This window comes from Aythya ferina (genome assembly GCF_964211825.1).
Source record: "Aythya ferina genome assembly, chromosome: 1".
Classification (NCBI taxonomy): Eukaryota; Metazoa; Chordata; class Aves; order Anseriformes; family Anatidae; genus Aythya; species Aythya ferina.
Genome location: NC_140296.1, coordinates 80,587,001 through 80,599,867, shown reverse-complemented (window position 1 = coordinate 80,599,867; position 12,867 = coordinate 80,587,001). Strand labels below are relative to the sequence as shown.

At 43.9% G+C, this 12,867-nt stretch overlaps 1 protein-coding gene and 2 long non-coding RNA genes across 5 annotated transcripts in view; all 3 read right to left on the bottom strand.

Annotated features, from left to right (window-relative positions):
• Positions 1 to 12,867, bottom strand: part of NHS (NHS actin remodeling regulator) — a 246,645-nt gene that overhangs the window by 171,366 nt on the left and 62,412 nt on the right. The window lies entirely within an intron of this gene.
• Positions 1 to 12,867, bottom strand: part of LOC311439687 — a 41,496-nt gene that overhangs the window by 26,996 nt on the left and 1,633 nt on the right. The window contains exon 2 of the long non-coding RNA XR_014694895.1: positions 11,478 to 11,519. This is a non-coding gene — a long non-coding RNA (uncharacterized lncRNA). The remainder of the gene's footprint in view (positions 1 to 11,477; positions 11,520 to 12,867) is intronic.
• LOC311439675 lies at positions 3,816 to 6,655 on the bottom strand. Its single transcript, XR_014694892.1, has 3 exons — positions 6,450 to 6,655; positions 4,713 to 4,822; positions 3,816 to 4,052 (listed from the first exon to the last, which is right to left on the bottom strand). It is a non-coding gene; the product is annotated as an uncharacterized lncRNA (long non-coding RNA).

The window sequence follows — 12,867 nt, the reverse complement described above, 5'->3', positions numbered from 1 at the left end:
GGAAAAGGAAAGCTGGAGCCATGGAGCCACTGCTTTCCATTGCAAGGAAATGAGGGCAGGAGCAGGCAAAGTAAAGCCATTCCCTCTCATCCCATCCAGCCCCCTGGGCACGAGGCAGGGAGCACAGGCTGCCCGTGGTGAACATCCTTTCTCCCCATCCCACCCTTCGCATGGGGAACAGGAATGAGGGGGCTGGGGATGCTGCCTGCAGCCAGAGCCCAACTGGGGCTGTGCCTCCCAGACTGGGAAACAGCCACCTTTATGCCAAGGAACAAGGCAGAATGACAGCCTTGTGCAGCAGCTAAGGCACAAGTGGTATAAGTGATGGGTGTCAGTAAAGGAACTGCAAGGGAAACGATCTGTTGCAGCAAATCGACGCCTATGTCACTCATAAAAGAGTGCATGAAAAATATCTCTCCTCTATTTTTAATGTGAATAACGAAAAGGTATGTTTAATTTTACTACAACACTAAAGCGAGCATGAACACCCACGCAATGAGAGCAGAACTGCAGCTATTCTCTCCCCATCTTCACATTTAGCATTCCGCAGAACATCGGCACGTCCCCTTCTCCTGCATGTCCCAAGACATAGTTTTAAGGAACCTTTTAAAATGAACATTTCTGTATTCATACACAAAATGCACATTCCAGTGCTGCTGTACAAATGCTGTGATGCCAAGAAACAACCACACGGTTCTCCTATTCAGGCTTTTTTAAATAGAAAACAGAGTTTTATCCTAATGTGTCTGCTTTTGGCTGACATTTTTCAATTTTCATAGAATTCCACCAAAGATATTCTGGCACCCAGAAAGTGAAGCAATTCAATTCTGAGCTAAAAATTGAAGTTTTCCATTTGGAAAGACTGACAGACAGACAGATATTGTTTTGATGTTGTGATCCAAAATAAACTTTCAGCTTTTCTGCAACAAGCCATTGGGCTCAACTCTTGCTTTAAATCAGTCTCATCCCTACATCCCACCACTTTGGCCCGTGATTGTTGGTCCAAATTCCAATCCCTCAGTCTCTTTCTGTGACCCAAGCTCTTTGCCTAGGCTGCATAACTCTGGCCACACGGCAGCATCATGCCATTCCCCACAGTCTGTGATGTACTGAGGGAGATGCAGCCCAGATGGAAAACCTGGTCTGAAAGAGAGCAGGCTGAAAGATATGGCAGAGGAGATAAACCATTACCAGAAAAGGCAGCATGATTTAATAAACCCAAGAAAATGTTCTGATTTTCCTGATGGAGACTGCTTTTATTCCTTTGAGGGGGAAAAATGGAACCTTTCTTTGCTCAGTTCCCTCTCTCTAGATGACATCACCTCAGCCCAGAAAACAAATGTACTTAAACACCTGATTAGTGGGATTTGGACATCCAGATATTTTTGTGCAGCTGAGCCTATACTCTTAAGCTCAGTTGCTGTGCTCCCCTTTACACACATCATATCATATTGCACAGTAATGGGCTAGGGAAGGGTTTTCCAGATCTCCCTGAGAAACCAATTTAGTCCTGAAGGCAAAGAAGCTGAATGAATTCATGTTACCTCAGACTACGCTAATTGCATTAAAACCATGGACATGGTTAAGAAACAGTAAGACACAATTCAGGCCTTCACTGCTAGATGTCTTTGTTTGTATACTTCTGTTGTGTTATTTTGCCTCTCCCTGCTCCAGTGGTGACCACGAACTGCTACTGCTGAATGACTGAAAGATCTGTGGAGACTTTTTGACTTTTTTTTTTTTTTTCTCGTGGGGACTGTTAGTGTTAGGTCAGAGGTTGGACTTGATGATCTTGAGGTCTCTTCCAACCTAGAAATTCTGTGAAATTCTGTGAAACAAGGGCCCAATTCTGCAGCCCAAATTGACCTGCGTGTCCCAAGTTAAGTTACATGCAGCCCATGCAAAGGTTCAGCTGTGATTAGATTCATTCACAGTGAATCTCAATGAGCTGAAACAAGAATTTCTAGAGAACAAGGAAGGCTCAATGTCCCCCTCCTCCTCTCTCCACAGTTGTACCAGGCTTATTTGTTTCTATGTTTGCTATTTGGTTAGTGGTGGCAACTGGTTTAACCAGACATTCAGTGGGGCAGGCAGTGTACAAACACTGCTGGAGCAGCTTTCCCAGCCCTTCAGGGCTGTATATTTTGGGACTGTATAAATGGGTACAACAGAGCCTGGTGGAGGAAAGTTTAGAGAGGTGACCCACCTTGCCCCAAATCACAGAGCAAATCCACCACTTGGCCAGACCCAGGTACCTGCTCTGGCCACCACTGAAGGGTTAACACAGAGCCATGTTCATGTTTCATCTCCCTGCTCAGGTCTGACTCTCTCTTGAAACCTGGGCTCATTTAGAAGCCATTAGGATTTGGGGTGGAGATTTGGTTCATGCCTGGGCCTTCCCTCAGAGCTTTAACTTCTCATTTTGACCCTCCAGAAGCAAGAGAGATGGGATTTTCCCTTCCGCTTGCTTTCCTCGTTAAAGTGCCTTCTCACAATGTTTGCTGGCCTTGCCTGCCACGTTCTGGTCTCCTCCCTTGGTTGCTCCAGCGTGGGGAGCCCTCAGGCCTCCAGCCACCCTCTGCCCTGACACCTGTAGCCACGGGCACTCCTGGCACCCTGACACATATCTCCAGGGAGAGATAAGCTGTGAAGGGGTAGGGTGGTTGTGAGAAATGGGTCAAAACACAGCCACCACAGCCCACTCATCTGTGCCATGCCAAGCAGAGATGCACAAGGCTCTGGAGGCCTCCTCAGCAGGCCATGGCACTGGTGCTCTCCCCAGGCTTTACTCGACACTGGCATAAAAGCAGCAGCAGGTGAGGTTAAAAAGGAGGTCACAAATACAGTAAGGGATCTTTTATTTACACTGGGAGCACTGTGGGGAGGAAAGCAGCCTTCCCAACACCAATGCCTTAACTCTGGGGAGGGGGGGATGCTCCTCCCAGAAGCACCCACCTCTTTCTGATGGCTGTGCGAGGAGCCCAGGAGGACATCTTCTCCAGTTGCCTAACCCAGAGCTGGGTGGGTCGATGACACTCTCGCTCTCTCCTCCCAGATATCCACTACAAAAGACCTTTAGCCATATTAATCCTCCTGCATTGAAGAGGGCGACATCTAATCACGTGGATAAAGACTGCAGCATAGGGCACGTCCAAGTTGGCTGAAGCAAGGTGGCATGAACAAACAGCTCTGGCATTTCCCAAACAAACATTTTGCAATCTTAATTATATTATTTCAATAAAGACATATGAAATGGTTTTGTTTTCTTTCCTTCTCCCTCTCTCTCTCTCTTTTTTTTTTTCTTTTTTTTTTTAATGCATACAATATTTAATAATAGATAACAGGCAGGAACCTCAATCTAGTAAATGTATGGAGTATTTTAACTCGACCTGACCAAATCAGAAGATGCCTGGAGGAAGAGTTTGATTTTCAGCAGATCCATCCACACCAGAAGAACAGAAACTTCCCCGGAGACTTCACTTTGGCTCACTGCAAAAAGCAGATCCCATGCAAAAGTTCAAAGCGTAGTTGGAGTGGAGCTGACTTGGCCATTAGGGAGCAGTGACACGGAGCAGAAGGGGTGATGCAAATTGAAATTACCAGGTGGAAGAGACCAGTGGGACTTCCCCAGGGGCCAGCACTGAGTGTTAGCAGGCTGGTGTGACTGGGGTCATTGTGCTGTTCAAACAGCAGAAGAAGAACACAGTGAAAGAAATAAGCATCTTGCACTCTACCTCAATACATACTTTCCTTTACAAAAAAAGTTACTTGCACAGTTCTCAAGGTTTTTTGTTTATTCTGTATGCTTCCCAGGGTGGCAGAAAGAGGGCACTTTATTTGTTCTTAAACATCATGTTTCCTCTCTCTGAGTAAAGCTGGTGATGTTCATGATGCTCAGTGCTCTACAGGTATTTAACAGCTTTACACAGTGCAACAGGACAGTGAATAAGTTGCAGATTGGTATAGTTAAGCCACTTCAAACTCCATCACTGGTTGATCTCCTGGTGAGACTTTCGTGTCTACAGTGATAAAGTTTAAAAGCATGCAATTACCTGTGCTGGAGAAAAAAAACGATAATAGAAAAGAACCCCCAAATCCATCTTCTTTGTTTGTCAGATATTGGTACTCTGCTTCATTTGATAGCCATTATGTTTTTAAAAAGTAAAACAAATAAGAGAGAGCGTTGTGAATGCCAAAGCCTAAAAGAGATCAATATAAAGACCTACCTAGAAAAGACTGTGCATGAAGACAATACACAAATGGTTTCACTGACCTCCCTCCTGAACCCTGTGGTTTGGTAAATACCTTACTTAATCTGTTCAGCATGAAAGTAAGCAGTGAATCAGATTCTTAAACCACCATAAATGCATGCCCACAGAAGAAGAAAACAGCAAGTGTTTATTCCTGACACACAAAAAAAAATAACATCACAAAGACAATATTGCAACTATAATGAAAATGTAACAAAAGCAGATTGGATCCCTTCAACCTTGGAAGCTAGATGAGAGGCTTAGAGGTTCTCTCAGGTACTGCTGGTGTCTTCCAGGGCAGTTCCCTCCAGCCCCGAAGTCCACCTCCACCGTACCCATATGCCATAAACAGTCCTGCAGCTGGCCCACAAAAAAGGTTCCCAGACTCGTTACCTGTCCATATTGACATCTCATCCAAAAGACTAAGATACAGTAACACCCAAAGCAATAGAAGAATCTAACCTTAGTAGACTTTCTTTTCAAGACTCAAAGAGCACGAATGGTCAAAGCCCTTCTCTGGATCATTTGGGAAGTACCTCAGAAGATTACAGACTGCAGGAAACTCTACTGCTCTGCAAAATGAAGAAAATATACTCTCAGTTAGGGTCACCTTAAAACGTTGATGTGCTCCTCCTGTTGTAACAGAGAGGTTGAAATAAAAGCAGGTAGATGTCATCAACCAAAATAAAGGCATGTGGGGCTACAAAAATATTTCACTTCTGCTTTCTGAAGGCTGTCAGTCTGTGGAGCCACAGCAGAAGAAACAAACAGTGGACCTAAATGATATTTAAATTTTATATGCTATCTGTACAACAGTTCTAATGAGAGAGATGGCTTAATGTAATCTCTTGACAGATGTTACACACACCCAGATCTCCTCAAGCAGTGGCCTGGGTCTCCAGCAGCTCCTGGGCTGATGGGGAACTTCTCCACTTTGGTGGGAGTAGCGAATGTCTGATTCCTGTTTGCTTGTTTGTTTTTTGTTTCTTTTTTTTTTTTTTTTTTTAAAGTTTGTTGCATCATAAAGAGCTCAAATTAAAACATTTCATTTTGGATGTGAAGTCTGTGTGATGCCTTCTGAACACTACCTCTCTTTTTTTTTTTTTTTTTTTAAAAATAAACATTTTAGCTAAAATATGCCATTTCCCCTCATTTCTCCAACTTTACTGCTAACCAGAATCTGATGATTTGAGCACACTAGCTTCTTGCTAGGTATTAGAAAGGTAATAATGAAGCATGGAAGAAATGTGGATATAGTGATGAGTTTCTGCAGACCGCTGTTTATTGACTACAAGTTCTCTAAGTCTCATCACCATTATGTCAAACAAACAAGTTGCTGCTTGTGATCTGCAAGAGCTATTGACTGAAGTCAAAGTGCCAGATGTCATTCCACACACTTACAGGGTTGCTACACCAAACATAACTTTCTTTTTTTCTGCTATGGGAGACATAGCAAAAGAAAACAACATCGTTAAACTAAAATACTGACATGGTTAATAAAAAAACAACAAAAAAAGAATTGCTTCAAACAGGGCAGAGCCTAGCTTTAAGAGTTAAATTTCAGCATCCACGTGTCCTTGCTTGTCATTACGAGATAGAGAATCAACACTCCGTGCTGGCAGAAGCATCCATCAGGTCAGTGTAGTTTCAGACACAGCCATGTGCAATACAGGGCACAGCTACCAGGGTCCTGTAGGTTCTACACCAACACCTCTGAGATCAAGGATTTCCTTCCCCTCAGTCACGCACACAAATCAAGATTTGTAGGATATAGGTATACAGGCTGGCTTTAAAAAAGACAGAAGAGTAATATTTACACTGACTAGCATTTTAACCCAAAGGTGACAGTAAAGTAAAGCTTTTATCCGGAAAGACAATGACTATCTAATAGGAGATGGGAAAGGATTCAAGCAGAGGGAAAGGAAGAAACACATCCCTTTTCATCCCCCAAAAGGTAGCACAAGCAGCAATTTCTGAGATGCAGACCACAGGCTTTCCTTTGCTTAACAGGGAAGAAAGAAATGTGGAGAAGAAAAAGGGAAGAAAGAGCCAAAGACAAAATGGAGGTTCTCTAGCGGCCAACAGTGCATGTGTTATGCCAGGGCGCCTCTCAAGAGCTGCAGAATCAGTATCCAAGCATTAATTCCCCTTCACTGCTTCACAGAGAGCCAGTGGCATCGTAGCAGATTCCAACTTTACCTTAGCAATGCCCAATGGAGCAGCTGCACTCCAGAGAGCATTTCGCTTGCACGTCCCCGAGCTGTCGGCTTGCAGCACGTCACTCCAGCCATCCGAACAGGAGGCCAGCAGAAAGGGGAAGGCTCGCAGTGACCTGCCCAATAACATTTTCTGCAGACTGGAAATCCCAGTCAAATCTCATCCAGCCCCATCACAGCTTCCTGCAATCAAACCTGACAAGGAAAGCCAATTACAAAATGCATTTCAAGCCTCACCTGGTCTCCCAAGAGTAGCTCTACATATTTGAAACATTTTGATGGGCTTCTTGAAATGCTTGCCTGGCTAAAGTGACCTACAAATACCAATTTGCAGCACATCCTTTATAACATTTGCCTCAGTGTTAGAACCCACGTCCTACATTCAAAGCTGGAAGCTCAGGAAGAGCTAGGACTAGCTGCTATAATCCATGGTAGAGGTAATTGTCATAATTCGAAGGGTATGCCAACAAATATGTTGTGATCGGGACTGTTAATCCTTATAGTAATTGCTGAAGGTGCCTCCAGAGTAGACCGGTCTTTACTTGTTACCTCTAGCTATGAATCTCATAGATAGGGAACAGCCAACTGGCAAAATCGTGCTCTCTGAGCTGTGCAGCCAGCCCTGCTCCACCACTCTGCCCAGCCCTGCTTGTGTGTGCCAACAAGAGAGGAGAATACTTTGTACACAGATCTGATGGCAGCCTTTCATCCTCACCACAGTATCTTCTGCTAATAATAAAGTAACAATCAATTGAGGACATTAAAACAGGCCAATCCATCAGAGAAATGGGCTCAGGTTCTAAGGCATAGGAGATCAGTGTAATTCACTGACACTAGTCAAGTGACACCAATATATTCCTACTGGAGATCCAGTCTGCTAAATGCTAACACTATCCTCACATTTTACTTTCTCTCACTGCGTTCAGGCAAATAGACCCAGTTTTATAACAAGAAATCCTCCTCGTTTCTAAGGATGTCTGTCTGAATTCGGTGAAAAAGGAAAATGCCCTGCCTCAGAGTGATTACAGAAGTAGCATAACTTGGAAAAGGCAAAACTGGATTCACTTGGAGCAAGACAAAGCCAGTTCCTGCAGGCTTCCCTCCCACTGAGTTACACAAAACAAGCAACTACTTCAGGCATCCTCATGCTGCAGCATCCCAGAGCAACAGCAGTTGGGGGGCAAAAATGGAATGACCACAAGGCAGTTGCATACGAGGCACCTACACATAAACCCATATTTGAGTAGCCTTATCCTTCATACTTGAGTCTAAACACTTCGTTCAATCAACACTGAAGAGAATACTTCTTATTACTATTATTTTTTTTTTTTAGTGGCAGCAGTGTCCCCTCTCACAGCAGAGCAAGGTTCCCATGGATGCCATCCTTATCTCTCACAAAGCCAGGAGGTGGGGGGCGCACAGGAAGAAGTGCCAAAGTTTGCCTTTCCTTTTTTGAAATGTCAGTGCTTATTGATCACTAAATCACTTCAACAGCTTATTAAGTAGATGTCACAGAGAGTTACTACCGGTCTCCTATTAATTTAAAAATACTAATGGTTTTTTTTTGGAGTGTAATTTCTTTCCAAATGAAAAATGCCCCCTGTGTTAAAAACTGAACATTTTGGACCCTGTTCATCAGTGTGCAAGGCTATTGATCATACATAATGCACATTTAGTACAGATTTTAACACTGCAGTATGTTTTAAGGTTGCTCTATAGCTTTGTTGTTTCATTTCTTTATCATTTCAAAGGATCCTCTCCATTTGGTTTTTCCATTTGCAGACACGCTGACATTCTCCTGATACATATTGTTCACAGTTTCATGTCAATACCAGCATAAGTAGAAGCTATCAATCACTTTCCTGATGATAACAGTAAATAAATAAGGCACGCTTTAAACCTTCAAAGCACTGCATAAACATCAGTTTGTTTTCACAACATCCCTGGAAGCACTGAGGCAAGTGGTTTAACCATTTCGCTAGGCACTAACTCCGATTCAGGAATGGCTTAAGACCCATATGGCTCATTATGTGCATTAACCACAGAAGATGTACATTCTGACAGATAACCTATATATAAAAGACCAGGAAAACTGTATTTCCAAAAATTGAAAGAAACTCCACTCAATCATAAAAAAAACAGCTCGTTTAACTGTGAGGGTGGTCACACACTGGACCAGGTTGACCAGAGAGCTTGCGGACTCTCCAGCCCTGGAGATGTGGAGAAGCTGGCTTGCCACGGCCCTGAGCATCCTGCTGAAGCTGCCCCTGCTCTGAGCTGGGCAGTTGCAGTGGCGCTCTCCAGACATGCCCTCCAGCCTCAGCTGTTTTGTGCCGCTGCTGGATGCGGTCAGGATCCCTCCTTTGGACTGCTGTACGCTCACACAAAATAAGCACCAATGTTTGAGGATACCGCAGCATTTTCCTGCCTTTTGCTTTTCTGTGGGTGCAGCTAGAAATGCCATGGGCATGGCTAGGGATGTCATTAACTCCCCAGTCCTGCAGTGAAGGATACACAGAGCCAGACACATGAAACGAAAAACACACAGAGGATCAAACTGGGACATCTGATTCCAATATAGTGTGCAAGGAGCGGGCGGGTGTTCTCTGCATTTGGAAGCCTTTCAGCTCTCAAATATAACTACTGTTCACTCTCCAACAAAAGACTGGGATTAAGTATCAAACTTTTTTATTTTATTTTTTATATTTTTCTTTTTGTTCAACATCTACCAGACAGACATAGTAGCATCTTTCTCTCACAGTTGTCCTTCTACAGATATAAAAGCTTCCTGCCCATTACATCCTTGGTTATTTCACATCCCATTGATCATTTTGCCTGTCCAGCTAGCAGAACTGCAGCAAATAAGCAAGCAGAGTAAGATAAGGCTAGAGTCTTGCCCTGTGGAGCTGCAGTCCTGTGCTGCCTCCCGTGTTCTTCTCTGCCTCTCCCCCTCCTTCACATATCTCCTTTCATTCCCAGAGACATTTCCAATAGCAGATAAATCAGCACTTTGAATTCTTCTTGTGATGTTGTAACAAGCAGGCAACTGGCATGACATGTTGTAGAGAGACACATGTGAATACCTAAGTCAGAAATAATGAGATTTCTCTCCCGTATGCAGCGTGAAATGAGAGGCAAACGACCTCACCGCTGAAAACAGAGGAGTGCAAGGAGAGGTGTGGGGAAGGGAGGGAGGGAGGGAGGGAGGGAGAAAGAGCAGATGTCTGATCCATTTTGCTTACTACAGTGGATTTCAGAAGAAAAACTGTCTGGCAGGCAGCACCCTGGGAAACAGCCTGGGAGGGATGGGACAGTGGCAGAGCAGTGTCTCAAAACCAGGCAGCTCCACCCTACATCCCAAGGACATGTCCCCTGTGGCTGGGCACCGCTGTGCATTGTGGCCAAACGAGCCTGGGCTTCAAACAAAAACACAGAGGCGAAAGGAGGAAACAAAAGAGAAAGGGGATAAAAGGTCCCAGTAAATCAATTAATGAAAAAGTCTGCTTCAGTCTATAGACAGCAGTGGTAATTGCTGTGTGCGTTGCTTGTGATGAATAGGGCCCCGTTACCGTTGCACAACTCATCCTTCTCAGCCTGGCTGGGAACCAGCAGAACGCTGATCTCCACTGAAAAGTCTTTAATTGTTGTTAAATTAATCAGGGCAGGGTGGCAGCTTTGGTTCATGCTTAACCGTCCCATTTTCTCCCAGCCCCAGACTCCCACCTTCCCCCCTGCTCCTCCCACCCCTTCCCCGGCCCCTAAGCTCGCATCACTTTTGGGTCAGTCAAATGCTGATCCCATTCACACAGCAGTGAGCCATGCAATAAACCTTAGGGTCCTGCATTTCATCTGCTTCAGGACGTTGTCTCTTTGAAAGCCACGACGTAATGCAAAACTTTGGAAAGCTGAACTCCAGACATACTTAAAACCACAAGATAGGGGAGTAGAATGTTTCACCACCAACGCCGAAGCCAGAGATACGGGCGTTGCTGTTACTGCTTAACGCCGGGCGTGCAAACACTTCCCAGGAGCAGCCTTGCTCTCTGGGGTGGCAGGCAGCAAGGAGCTTCACCACCTTAAACCCTTTCATTCATATTAGGGGTCACTTCACTGAGATGTTTACAGCGTAAAACTAGAATAAGCAAGATGACAATCTGATCCAAAATGTGTTTCTTTTTGGCAGTCAGAAGAAGTCAAGAATGTGACAGTGGTTAGAGATGACTCCCACACCCTGCATCGTCAGAAGAGTCCTCCCAGAAGTCTTAAGCTCACCCTGTCTCCCCATGCTGCTGAAGGATTTGCTGGAGATTTAGCTCAGATATCCCATGCAACTTTCACAATGTTAAGCCAAGAGTATGCGAAAGATCACTGCAAAGAGAAAGAGACCTTCCTCCACGAATAAAGAGGATTGGACAAGAAGTAATGGGAGCGATTAAGGAATAATTAAGTTGTCGCAGCAGACATCTGGGTTAGATGTAAGGAGAAAAAAGCAGGAAGAGTAGGAGAGGAGTGGAATATATTTCCTAGGCCAGCTGTGCAATTGCTGTCATCAGAGGTTTTTAGGAAGCAGACAAACGGCTGTCAGGAACGACACAGACCTGAAGACATTGAGATGATCCAAACAGCCTCTTGCAGACCTAGGGACTAAGGAGGTGGTAATTACAAGTGAGCAAGGCAGCAGCAGGCATCCTGAGGACCCACTAAAAACTGAAATGATAAATGCAGCCCTCAGTGTCTAGCCCTGCAGAATTCTGAAAGTCCCTCTTGTCCCCACTCCATCAGCTACATACAAAACAAATGCCATTGAATATCCATGAACTCTTATAAAGAAAATATATTATTTAGAGCAAAGTCTGGAAAAAAGGTGTGTTAGATTGACCAGATAATTTATCCAGCAAAAAGCATAAGCTGAGGCCTCTAAGCAGTCTTTGTCCACTACATGCCATCTCTATGCAGAAAAAGTTAGGTACTTGTATAACGCAACTTGCATGACACAATCACTCTTTCTCACCCAGCTTAAATGATCCACACGGTAAGACAACCATGGAAAGACCTGAAAAAAAAAAAGCAGTCCATAGCTAGCATAAGCTGCATTTCACTATTCTAACTATTCTAACATAGTTTAACGAAGTCTTTGAAGAATATTCTTGAAAGAAGAGATGGCCCAGAAAGTTTCTAGGTCATTGACAGGTGATCAATCTCACTGTTTTGAAGAATTTATTATGAAGAGGTGCCCAATCAAAGTAATTTAATGCATCCAGATAAACCCGAGGAGCTGCTCGCAAAGAACTTGGCCACAAATCTGAGAAAGACTCAAGCCCTGAAATCTCATGCAGGATCCCTCCTCATCCTTTCCTTCATACTGCCATATAACTTCTTTACTTTTGGTTTCTCAATGACAAATGAAAGGCCCTCCATCTCCTGAAGTGAGGCTGTATAAGGATATATCTTAGCATAATTACATTTGATAAAGAACCACTTCAGATAAAATATGCTTGTGTCACTGCATTTTTTCCTTCTTACTTCCTAAAAATGGAGGCAAATTTGCAAGTCTTTATTATCCTAGAAAAAGGCATTTAGCATTTTATTGGCATTTCCATATTTGCTCGGCTCGGTTTTACATTCATCAGGGGTGACATCATTCGTATATTTTATTTGCATTAGAATGGCAATTTAGGGTCATTGTGCAATCCCAGCAATATGCATCGCACTGTGCGGCTCTGATCTCCCTTCTGTGCTGGGAGGAGGGAGTCTAACACCAACACAATGATGCAATAGTTTATCTTTACATATCTGACAACTTTCAGCTTCTAGTGTCTAATTTTGGAGAGGCAGGGGGAAGGGTGGTGGGAAAGAGTGGGACAGTAGAAAAAGAGGAGGAATCCCAAGGATTCACTCCCTCAAAAGAAAATGTATTGATTTTTCTTGGGATGTGCTAAAAGGCAGAGTTTACTAGTTAAAGCTGTCTACCAGATCCTTCTTCCTCTGAGGAGCAGAACGATGTACTGTAGAAATGTATTGGGGTCCCACCACGGCAATGGGACCATAGTCCCAGGAAGGGACTATGGCAGACGTTCCCACAGAACTCTTCCATCTTTCTTTTTAAACCCGGATTATGGAAATTCCTTTGTTTTCTCTTCGGTCCCCAAACCGCTCCAGCCTAAGCACCCCAGACACAACTCTTGGGCTTCAATTGCTTCATTATCTTGGGTCATTTTTATTTCAAATAAACTTACTGCAGCAGCAGTAAGCCTCAGTGAAGCAGCATTACATTCTGTATAATAACAGAAGCTCTCTCATATGCGTGCATTATGTATTTCACTTATTTTTTCAAGGATCACTACATCTTACCAAGAATATCATTTGCAGGAGGACATTTAACCTTTCTTTCTTACCTTTTT